The sequence below is a fragment of the Lissotriton vulgaris genome, chromosome 7, assembly GCF_964263255.1.
Source record: "Lissotriton vulgaris chromosome 7, aLisVul1.2, whole genome shotgun sequence".
NCBI classification, from domain to species: domain Eukaryota; kingdom Metazoa; phylum Chordata; class Amphibia; order Caudata; family Salamandridae; genus Lissotriton; species Lissotriton vulgaris.
Window position 1 is genome coordinate 1,518,453,183 of NC_141695.1, and position 11,700 is coordinate 1,518,464,882.

General features: G+C 46.6%; 1 protein-coding gene across 2 annotated transcripts in view; it reads right to left on the minus strand.

Moving 5' to 3' along the window:
* CDK5RAP1 (CDK5RAP1 mitochondrial tRNA methylthiotransferase) overlaps positions 1-9,287 on the minus strand; it is a 206,771-nt gene extending 197,484 nt beyond the window's left edge. Inside the window, exon 1 of one of the 2 annotated variants that reach the window (XM_086932386.1) lies at positions 9,178-9,287. The gene's annotated coding sequence lies outside the window, so the exon portion shown is untranslated. The remainder of the gene's footprint in view (positions 1-9,177) is intronic. The other variant, XM_086932387.1, reaches the window with a different exon arrangement.
* Between the last annotated feature and the right edge of the window lie 2,413 nt (positions 9,288-11,700).

An 11,700-nucleotide genomic window follows, 5' to 3' on the forward strand; every position in this document is an offset into this window, starting at 1 on the left:
TGAGGCAATAGAGAGCAGGGGCATAACTCCTTGCTCAGGTAATGACAGGGTTTCTGTTATCAGCCAGATCACTCTACCATACTAGTATCCTGGAATGTAGCAGGGCTCTCTCTAAATCAATCTGCCCAGAATGGTGTCAATTAATCGACAAACATGACCTTTGTCTCCTTCAAAAGACTCAGGGGTCAATTAGGATGGCAGATGGATCGCCACCGCGATGCAGGCGGTGGCGATCTGTCCGCCATCCTTGCCCGTCCGCCACCTATTTCCCCCCCGCCATATTACAATGGCGAGGGGACCATGGCGGACGGGAAGACCGTCTGCCGCTTTTCCGACCGCAGAGGAAAAGCTCTAATATGGTGACGGTATCAGACACCGCTAGCCATATTAGGATGTGCTGGGGACTATGCCTTTCCGTGGCGGCTAGGGTTTGTTTCTTACAATCTGTTAATACCATACTATCCTGTAAGGTCAAGGAGATTAAGTTGGGCTCACCTGATATATTGGTCATCGCTGATCCAAAAGGCCAGAAGGGTCTACAAAAACACAGTTACAGTAGCTAAGAGACTGGGAGCGCGGGAGATGGGAAGATCTCCTGGTTGAAGCTAGAGGCGGAGATCACCTATCCTTCTACAATATTGTGACTACTGAAAGCTTAGAGGGCTTCTGCCCTACTGAATATTATATTGCGGCATCAGACTGGGTTGCCCACCTTTCTAGCTTGTATTCTACACCAGGAGAATCTAAAGATGTCCAAAGAGGCATCCAGCCAAACCCGAAGAGTCAGAGTTGAATGTGTGCATATTCCTGTAGCCAGGCCAGCAGACTCTAGTTAATGTCTCTGGGCTACCCATAGTACACCTACTGAGATAAGTAAGGCCATTAAGAAAATTGTCCCTAATAAATTACCACGGTTAGATGAGATCCCAGGGGATCCATTTTTAGATGACAGACATCTGGAGTACATACTTCACCTTGATTTTCAATGCCATTTTTAAAGGGGCTCCCATTCCATAAACCTGAGCTGGGGCAGAAATAACTATTTTCAAAATAGGTTCTTGAGCTCTCCTGACTAATTATAAGCTGCTTTGATAGCTCCCAAAAGCTGTTCTGCAGGAAAATATTGGATAGATTACAAGAATACTCAACCTTGAAAGAGATTGACTCCCTTGCAAGCTGGATTCCGAGAACGCACTAGTACAATTGATCGGGTGTTCCGTCTGGCTTTTACTCGCGAAAACGGTCCTTCTAGGGGGCAACGTCTACATGGTATTCGTAGATTAACAGTCTGCGTTCGATCTTGGGTGAACTGCCCAATCCGTTCCCAGTCAATAGAGGGGTTAGACAGGGCTGTGTCCTCGCACCTATGCTACCCACATTGAAGATCGATAATCTAGTAGCCTGGAACAATGAGAGAACGATGCACCAAGTTTAGCTAATATCAGGGTCCCTGCTTTAATGTTTACATATGACAAGCTACTGGTTTCAGATGATAGGACTGATCACAAAAGTCTTTTTTGATGGAAACCCTACATCACTCTTGTGGACTGGTCAGCCACTGATGAATAGTCTATAATGTATCGATCTCTTTTTCACCTTTGTATCCACTTGTTTTCTTACTTGGTCCTTATTCTTTTGCACACACGTTGAGATCTAGGTGACTCCGTAGTGATAGCATAGCTCTAATAGTTAGCTAATAGACCCCCTGTGTTTATGGTGTATATCTATTTGGAGCTGGGGATAAAACCAGGTGTGGGTCTTTAAACTCTATATCCCTTGGACCCCCCCCTTTTGAGAAGTTGGTGTATTTACCAGTACATTTTTTAGTTAACAGATAGACAATACAAATAATATTACAATCAAATACCCTACAAGATGAAATAACAGCTATAAACATCAATAAAAGTATAACAGGTACAATATAATATATTATCACAGAAAAGAAAATTTAAAGAGGGGAGGAAAATTATACAAATATTATTAATGAACATAGGAAAGAACTACTAATGATCAAAACGGTGCAAAATGTCTATAAAAATGTAACATATATAAAAATACAGGTTAAGAAGATAAATAGATATCAATAGATTTCCAGAATAAATAAAAAGAATTGCAATTATGAATAACACCATTAAAGGATAAATGAGCTCCTCTTCTAGTAAAAATAACCCATGAGCACCAAACATTAACAGATAATAATGAAACATCTTTCCAACATGAGGTAATCGATTTTAAAGCTGCATATAATAAGAAATTAAAAAGTTTACCTTCCAAATCAATCAACTTATGAGAAAGAACAACAGACATGTCACGTGGCCAGTAGGTATTATGAAATCCGGACCAGCTGGGCCGTAAACAAGCATGGCTGAGCCATGAAGATGAGTGGGTATTGGCCAAAAATAATAAAATTTGATTGGGCTGATATTTTAGGTATTAGCATCTGTCTGTGTTTGACAAAATAACCAAAGTGTTACATACTTCCCTTTCGTGGAGAGCTTCTTGCTTTGGACAAGGGGATGGACGCTGCTGTTAAAATAGGGTAAGATGCTGAACTTTAAGGCAGAAGAATGCTCCTGGGGATGGGCACCGGAGGAACTGTACCTGCTGCCATCAAACAGCCACTGGGCAGCGTGCTGCTTGTGTGTTAGTGGGTGCCTGGCACGAACAGGTTTCGTTTTGTTTTCCCAACAGCCTGTTTTGCGTTATGCTCTGGTGTCGGAGGCAGCTTTGGTTTGCGAGGCGAGCTCGGGCTCGTTAAGGCAGTTGGCACACACCTCTTGGTGGGTGCACTGGTTAGGTGCTTGAAATCTTCTTGGAAGCATTTTCAATATTCCCCCAACTAAACAAAAGTTCTTATTTACGCATGTAACCAACAACAACCAATGACAATGTCAATAGCACCAGCTTGCTGTAGGGGTAATATTACGGGTCAAAGTGTGGCATGGCCTACTTTTGCTAAAGTACAGCATCAAGTTTACCTGTGTAATTGGACTGGGTGGTTTCTGGTGCGCTGCATGTCACTTGTCACACCGGCGCTTGTGACAATCTGCTTGGCAGTTCGGGCTGGACTGTTCCCCATGAGGCACAGGGTCAAGACTGATTTGCATATGGCCATGTCTGAACTGGGGTAGCTTGGTGAGCAAAATAACGATGGATTAAACCCAGATCTGTGACTGGGGGTGATTGTTTAGCCATTGTGCAACATTCCGTCCATCATCTTGTGTGTTTTGCTGTTCACCCTATGTGGGAAGGGAATGCCCAGACGTGGGTCCCGTGCTCACTAGGCCACTGGAGTCAAGCTATCCTGGCTGAAGACGGCTGATAATGTGAAAAAAAACTCAAATATAATATCACCAGGGAGAAAACGATAAGTATGAAGCTAAACAATAAATTAAAAAGTACAAAATATTTTGTTTATTAGGTATATATACTCAAGATAAAAATCATTAAAATTCTAACACATAACAAAATGCGACACATATCCAGTTTTTTTTTTTAAATCAATATAATACAGAAAATGACACCATTAATTCATCAAACAGTGGCGGACAATGTTAGTCCTCTTCATGACGGCTGATAGCCAGAAACCGGTCCTAGGATGCTTGATTCCGGTCCAGGGAAGACATGGCTTGACAGTTCGGGCCGGACTGTTCCCATGAGTCACAGGGTCAAGACTGATTTGCATACGGCCATGTCTGAACTGGGGTGGCCTGGTGAGCAAAACAACAATCTATTAAACCCAGATCTGTGACTGGGGGTGAATGTTTTGCGAGAATCAAGAGGGAGAGAGAGGACCAGAAAGCTAGTCCAGATCCCCGGTTTATATGTATGGATATCAAAAGGAGACTAGCTCTAGAATGGGTTAATCTGACATTAATATGATAGATTACTGTTAATTACATAGCGACTCAGTATTGTCTTGCCAAGTGGCAGTGGCACCTGTTGGGTGTCTTTAGAAAGCCCTCACCCACCAACCTAGTTGGTGGCATGCTTCATCATCGGGCCCACCCAGTGACACCTAGCGTGTCCCGGGTGTGCTTCGACGCCTGATTACAGCGGAGCAGGTATGTCACTGTGTGTGCGGTGTAGGGTGTTAAGGTATGTGAAATTAAAACGGCTTGGCGGATGGTCCCTGGGGTGAGGATACTTTATTAAAAGGGCCTCCGTCAGGGGTTAAAAATAAGGCTGTGGGACGTTAGAGGCGGGTTACGACCTCCTACGTCCTTAAGTTGTCAACATGTTTCAGCCAGTGCCTTATACTAATCTGGCTTTCTTCAGGACAATAAAATATGTGTAGGTTAAAATAGGGGTTGTGTAGTGTAGTCTATGTGTCTACACGCCCTAAAGTGTATCTAACTGTGAGAGGGGGGATTCCCTTCTCAAGATCACGCTTTCAATGCTTGTTTTTAGCTCCAAGGTTAATGAAGTGGCAGGGTGAGGCCAGGATTTCTGGCCAGCACCAGCGTGGGACCTGTTGTGCCTCCTTCGCAGAACCGGTGAATGTTTTGCCATTGTGCAACATTCCGTCCCTCATCTTGTGTGTTTGGCAGTCTGCCGAGAGTTAGCCAGAAACTGGTCCTAGGATGCTTGATTCCGGTCCAGGGAAGACATGGCTTGGCAGTTTGGGCCGGACTGTTCCCATGAGGCACAGGGTCAAGACTGATTTGCATACGGCCATGTCTGAACTGGGGTGGCATGGTGAGCAAAACAATGGATTAAACCCAGATCTGTGACTGGGGGTGAATGTTTTGCCATTGTGCAACATTCCGTCCCTCATCTTGTGTGTTTTGCAGTCTGCCGAGAGTTGGCGCAGTCTGTCTATTTGAGAAATTACCACTGTTGGACTTGGCCCATTTTTCCCCAAAAATGTTTAGCTTTTCACCCCCCTATTGTAGGATGTCTCCCCCATGGTAGGAAAACTGTATAGGCCATGTGTGGTATGAGATGCCCTGTTTACGATGACAATATAATGCAATGGTGCGAGCACTTGCCAATCCCCCATCAAGAAAATGTACCCTGGTGAACTGCTAATTTTTAAAATGGATGCCATGGCTATGTGTTGTGCCACCTGAATGCAGTAGGTTAGCGGTCTAGATGTTAGGTAACCAGCCATCCCTGCTGGAGGGAAAGCCTGGCACCCAGTGTGCTCTACTCCTCCCCCTGAGCCAGTTAGAACTAGTTCCCCAGAGCATTCCAGAAGCTTCTGGCACTGGCTGGTAGGTGGGGTGAGGGGCATATAAATAAGGGGGCTGTGCCACCATGTGCAGAGACAGAGCAGGGAAAGGAACGTGAGGGGACCTGCTGCCAGGGGATACCGCCGCATGGGCCTGTGTGCTGGACCCTGCACCTATCTAGAACCCCTCTGCTGTCCCAAGGGCTAGTGGAAGCCCCACTGCAGGAGTTCAGGCTGTTGTGTAGGAGGAGGGCCACGCTACAGTGGAGGATGATGAAAGCCTACCGCCCTGTTTTGATGAGTTCCCTGGCCCCTGAGGAAGGAGTGCCAACCTAGGTCCCCGAGGCTGCGGGGGCCTTGCGCCGCACAAGCGCCATATTTAAAAGCGCCTGGAAAGGAAGGAGCACCGTGGACTGGACCCCCCAGGAGGTGAGAAGCGGTAACCTGGGGCTGGCTGTTGGGACTATCTAACCTCTAAGCGCTAGCATTCCCAAGCGCTGCGCAGCTGGAATAGGCTGCTACTGTGCCCCACCACATGCTATGGACCCAAGCGCTGTGCCCCATTGAAGGGCTATATATCGGACTCACCGCCGCAGCCCTGTTGTCTAGCGCTCCGCTGCCTGGAGGCGCTGTGGGGCCCGGGAGAACTGTTTACTGGGAAAGCGCTATATTCCTGCCCCTCCTCTGTGTGCAAGAGAAAAGCGGGTGCCTACCCCGCGTTATCACTGTCGATGCGCATGTGTGCTGCGTGTAATTCTTCACCCAGAGCGGTTGCCTACCCCGCATAGTGTCTGTGTGGAACTGACGGGAGATTACCCCGCAAGAAGATCACAGCCGCTGCCCGGTACCTGCCATCAAGCGCCGTGGTCCAGAATCACCGCTGCGGCCCGCGCCTAAACAGGGAGGTGTCCGCTGCCATCTGCATCCTCGCGGGAGCCCCCGGAGTCAGGAGGGGGCCGCCGCTGTAGGCCGCGCTAGGCCTGGTGACGCTGGGAAGGGTGGCATCACGTGGCTGGGGCGCCGACTACTTCCCGGACGTGCCCCCAGCCCGCCGCACACCGATTGGTTGTTGCCGCCACGCCCCCGCAGGCCGCGCGGTCCTTGGTGGCTGCAAGCGCACCTCTAGCGAGCCGTGTCCCGATTGGCTCACAGGCCGCACCTGGTCTCGGAAGACCCGGAGGCCGGCTGAGCCCTCGTTCCATGGTGGGGGCCCTCTGAGGTCGTAGGAGAACCCCGAGTGCTGCTGACGTTGGCGGGGCTCCCTGGGAGTAAGGGAGAGCCCCACTTGCTGAACCCCCAAGGCCCGGACAAAACGGGTGGCCGGAGTGAGCAGGGGACGGACGAGGCACACACCGGTGCTTGTCCCCTGCCAGAAGACCTCAGGCGGGGCCCCGCGTGCAGAGGGGAGCCCCATGTGTCTGCCAGGAGGTAAAGAAGGCCTGGAGGAGCCCGGTGACTGGGGCTCTGAGGTCCTGTGGTGGGTGGGGGTGTCAGGGCACAGGGTCGATGCCCACCCCCGCTGTGACTATGTAGGGTTGAGACTTTCACCATGCTGAAGGCCCCGGAAGAGGGGCTTTCACTTTGTCAGAATTTACTTGGTTACATCCCTGCCCCAGTGGGCAGTGGGAACGGTCGGGCCCACGGTGTACCCACTACTGGGAATGTATTAGGCCCTCCTCCGGTTTATGTTAACGCTGTTTAGGGTAGTGAGGTGCACCTGATGGTACTGCCCCAATGACTCAGGTTGAGGCCCCAGGGTTTAATGCCTAAATCCACGGAGACATATGTTTAAAGGTGTACAGCGAGTGACGATGCTTAGATGGACTGATGGAAAAAGAAAGTCACCCTTAATCAACCACAAGGGAACAGGGTTAAAGAACAAAGTAAAAACGAATGGTTTCCTTGGTTATAGTAATTATCCAATTACAATAGGATCCTGCCTCACTAGGATATGTAACGCTAAATCTATAGGGTTACCCACAACATACTCATCAATCATTCAGCATTGAGAATACATTATCTAGAAGCTTAACCCCAAAAGGCACTTACAATCTAAAGAGTTAAAGAGTTAATTGTGTAGCCAAGGAGAATACTCTCATTATTTTATTGACAGGTAAAACGACAGGCTCAATCTGCCCACAGAATTCAAGTTTAAGTAAGTTCGTACTATAATTGTATTTATAAAAAGGTAAGGTTTCATTTAATTCAATACATTACATACATTGGATCAACATAACATATTATACAAATAATCACTTAATCTTCAGTCGTATATAGGAAACGTTATTAAAAAAAATCACAAGATAAAATTCATAAAAAATGTCGCGTTTCGGTGGATCCTGCTGTGCGCACCACCTTCCTAAGGACAAATTTAAAAACAATCTGTTGGAATGAATTAAAAAAAAATAGGACATAATCACTTATCATTCTTAGCGATATATATATATTACAAACAATATAAATGCCTGTCACTAGCTTAAAACATCTAGGTCCTCCTCCTTGGTTTCATGTACATTCATTTATTTTCAGAGATTTTTATCAACCTGTGCTCATCATTTGTGGGTCCCACTCCTAATGTAAATCCCTTTCTCACGTGTTCATACTGCATTCCCTTTTTGTTAGAATGCCACTCACACCATGCCTTATGGTTGGGATCATGCGTCCATTTTCATCCCTGAACTTATCGTATTGTCAGGACATGTATTCTATATACATCTACTCCTCACACTCTTTATAAATTATTTAGGCGTTTTATCACACACCTTATTAGTAGCCGTTAGATGCTCCACTTGTCAGTTTCAATATGGTAGCATCAGAGAGCTTTTCAATGACTCATAAAAACAACTGGGCAAAAGGGAGAAGGATCTCAGTTATTCTTCCGTACCCCATTTAGTATTCGATGAGTGTGGTAATATCCATGTGTTCACTTACTTTGGATAGGGGCACTGCTTGCTGTATTTGTTCTGTTGACGTTGCTCAATTAGTCTGCATTAAAAAGGGTTGGAAATCCCCTTTCACGTGTTGATCTTGATCATCAAGATCTAGTAGGAAGCGGTAAAAATGTATTCAAATACCCATGCTTCTATGTCTTATCTAAGTTTAGTCAGGCAGCACTCCATATTCCTCACTTACCCCTATATCTTTACTGTAGATGCTTCTCATATTAATTTATTACTTCCTTCATTGGTTCTTGTTGCTCTGTTTGGGAATTAATCAATTGTCCCAATCTCAGAGTCCTGTAGACGAAAGAATATAACTAACTGTCTATCGCTTGTGTCCATACTGCATTTGTTTGCCATTAATCTCCCTGATATCCTCGTTCCTACTCTACCATGACTATTTATTATTGGCCCATTAGCAAACTGGACTGAGATACTACATTTCTTTACTGGCGTGTTGTTACTCGCCCCTACTTCTAGCATAAGATGTCATGTTTGTTCACTTATATTAGCATCTCCTTCAGTATTTCACCACTAGCGTAAGACCCTATTATCGTGCTCGGTGTTTATGTCATTTGTGGTAAGTCCTATATTAGTGGGGTACAACCGTAACTCTAATGAGCCATCCCGCTGCCTGCCATACACAGTGATTAACATTCCTCTATAGTCCTTTCCTAAAATGACTTACCTTTAAGCATGACGTACATGGTAAACTACCCCGGTTGTTAGAAGCAATAACCACATCTTGCTGAGCTACTTTATTATGCCCACTACACACCGAACACCTAGTGTCACTATCTGATATCATGTGCAGCTTACCAATTCGTTTTATGGGCTTCTTTGCATTATCGAGCTGATACAACGCAAAGTCAATTCAATATTTCACTGATCTTCTTTAAGGGCCTCTCAAACGCGGTGATCCAATATTATTCACCCGTAACTACAAACCCCCGTATTAACTCACAAACATATCAGGGTATGTGCACTTAATGGCAAAGTGTCCCTTAATTTTGCACCTATCTAACCGCCCGCCTTTTTCGCGGGCCTTTATACATTCACTCTTACCTGGTGCTCTCGTATTCTAAACCTGCCTCCGTTCTGGATTCGGATAACACTCAGTCGCTCCCTTTCCGCCTTTTTAAACCCATCTACCTCCTCCGTGAGGGATTACTTCCGGGCCTCAGACGGCAGAGCTCCTTCTAATTCTGGAAGAACATTAAGATATCCTCGCCTTCTTCCGGCTATTTGGGTCTATCCTCGACTGCGGGTCTCTATGGTTCAAGAGGGTGTTCTCGCAAATTAAGCGGCCATTTTAAACTAGTCAAGGTTACACGCGAGATGTCTAATTGTCCTACATACATTTTAATCGTGCTATCATTTATTAATTGCGTAACCTCATGTGGCTCAGTATTCATATTTCTTACATCAACCACGTATGGTAATAAGATGGAAATACAATGGTGTACCCTATATCTGTTATCTTTAAATACTCATACATACTGACAAATGGGTCCTTTAGTTCTCTAATTGTGGTTTCTAGTTATTAGTCTACTACGCCATAGATTTTTTAGGTTTTGCCTGCAAATGCTCACGTAGTGAGCATTCGCTAAAAAACCTATTGAGTTCTATATATGATCGATGACCCGCCTCTGCCTCTGATTGGCTAGCTCCATAAATGGAGGCTGGCCATTGGGAGACAGAGGCTGTCAATCGCGCTTTCTCTCGAAAACGCGATTCGGGGGCGTTTCTGGTGCTTTTTTTAAGCCCCGCCCCTTTGTCCCGGGCCGCGCTGCGATTGGCTGCCGGCCCGGGACACCCCAGTGACGTCATTCCCGGGCCGCGCTGTGATTGGCTGGCCGGCCCGGGACCTGACTTGTTTGTCGTCGCAGCCTCCAAATCTGTGGGCTCCCCTGGTGTTGCTATATCCATTTCGAGCACCCGTGATGTGTCCTGGGGGCTCACTGTGAATGTGTATTTAAACCAAGCAATCTGATTGGGCGTGTACACTGCGGCTCGGTGTTTATCCCTCGGTCTCCTGGAGGCGGCTCTGCTCTCCAGTCCCTGCAGCCCCAGGTCTGGTCTACCGGGGTTGCTATGGGTTACACAGGGAGCGGTGGAAGCTCTGCCGCTGCCCCGGCTCTGTTTTCCCGGCTTCCTGCCGCGCCATTTTCAAACCGCTGAAGGCCGGAGTCCTCTGCGAGCCGAGAGAGGGGAGAAGCGGCCTTCAAATGCTCCAGGCCGCGGCACCGAGTGGCTCGGGAGCAGTTGCAACGGAGATCGGCGGGAGCGTTGGACCGCGAGAAGCCGCCTGATCCACTGCGCCCAGTAAGTAGGTCTTTGGCTGGAGATGCTCAAATGCAGCTACAGCACAATACACCAGTGCTTGGATTTGACTCCGTATTAACGCTCGGCTCTTGTAAGCCGGCGTCAGGGCTGCAGCTGTATTCGGTGCTTGCTACCATGTTAGCACCCCCCTCCGGTGCAGATAGATAGGTACTTTCGGTTTGTCATTGCCTCCGGCTACGTTCCAATTGGCTGATCTGTGATTTGTAGTGTCACGAGGGGGCATTATAGCTGTCAGTGTGGTCTACCCTGTGCTGACAAGGTAGCGATTTGCCCCCTCAGTACCGCAGCCCACACTCTTGATTAGCTGTAGTAGCATATGTTTCCGTGACGTGTAATAAAAGTAAAACGTCTATGTCGATCAGAGTCCTGACAATCTTGCGGGTCAAGCAGATGTGTATCATGCAGCAGGGGTGGATAGTGGGTGGGATCTCATAGGAGTTCCATGTGGGATGTGGAGAATGCTCCCTTTGTTTACTTCCCCTTCTGAGAGCAGCAGCTTCCGGCAGATGACTGGTACCAGTGTGTGCTGCGTCGGAGCTCCCTGTGAACTGTGACAGCTGCTGTTGAGCTTTTTTTGGTGATCACGAGTGCTACTTTGTATGTGCAAGCGTAGGTTGTGGCACGAGGATTCTGGGGTTCCTGGCTGTAACGTCATGCCTCGTAGTGCTATGTAGTATCGGTATTAGGAAACCCCTCTCGACTATACTTTACAGATTACTTAATTAACAGGATAAGTTGGGAATTCGCTGACGAGGTGAATGCGCAAAGCTTGATATATATTGGACTCTCCAATCGCAGGCATTTCAATGTTCATGTCCATATTGTTTTATGCAGCTTTGTCATTTTGCTGACTGGTATGGGCATGGTTTGCCGCCCTGTCACATCTTTCTTTATTTCTGGATGTGGGAGTACCATTGATGGAGCATGATTATTTGAGGATAGTCTTGCTTGATCAAGCCTGCTCATAAATTTGTTATGATAAACATAACTAACAGTGTGGGAAATTATTAACTGGTGGATTCGTAAAAGTGCAAAGTGCAAGAAAAAACACGACACATTTAGTATTCAAAAGCTGCTATAAGCCTGCAGAAAGCTTGAGATACGTGTTTTTGAAATATAAATGACACAAGAGAAAAACTTAATAAATGTATTAAGTAACTTACAAGTAGAATTTATAAAATATGATCATGAAAATGCTTGGAGTAAAATGTTTCTTGCTTATGTTTTCTTTAATCATGAAGT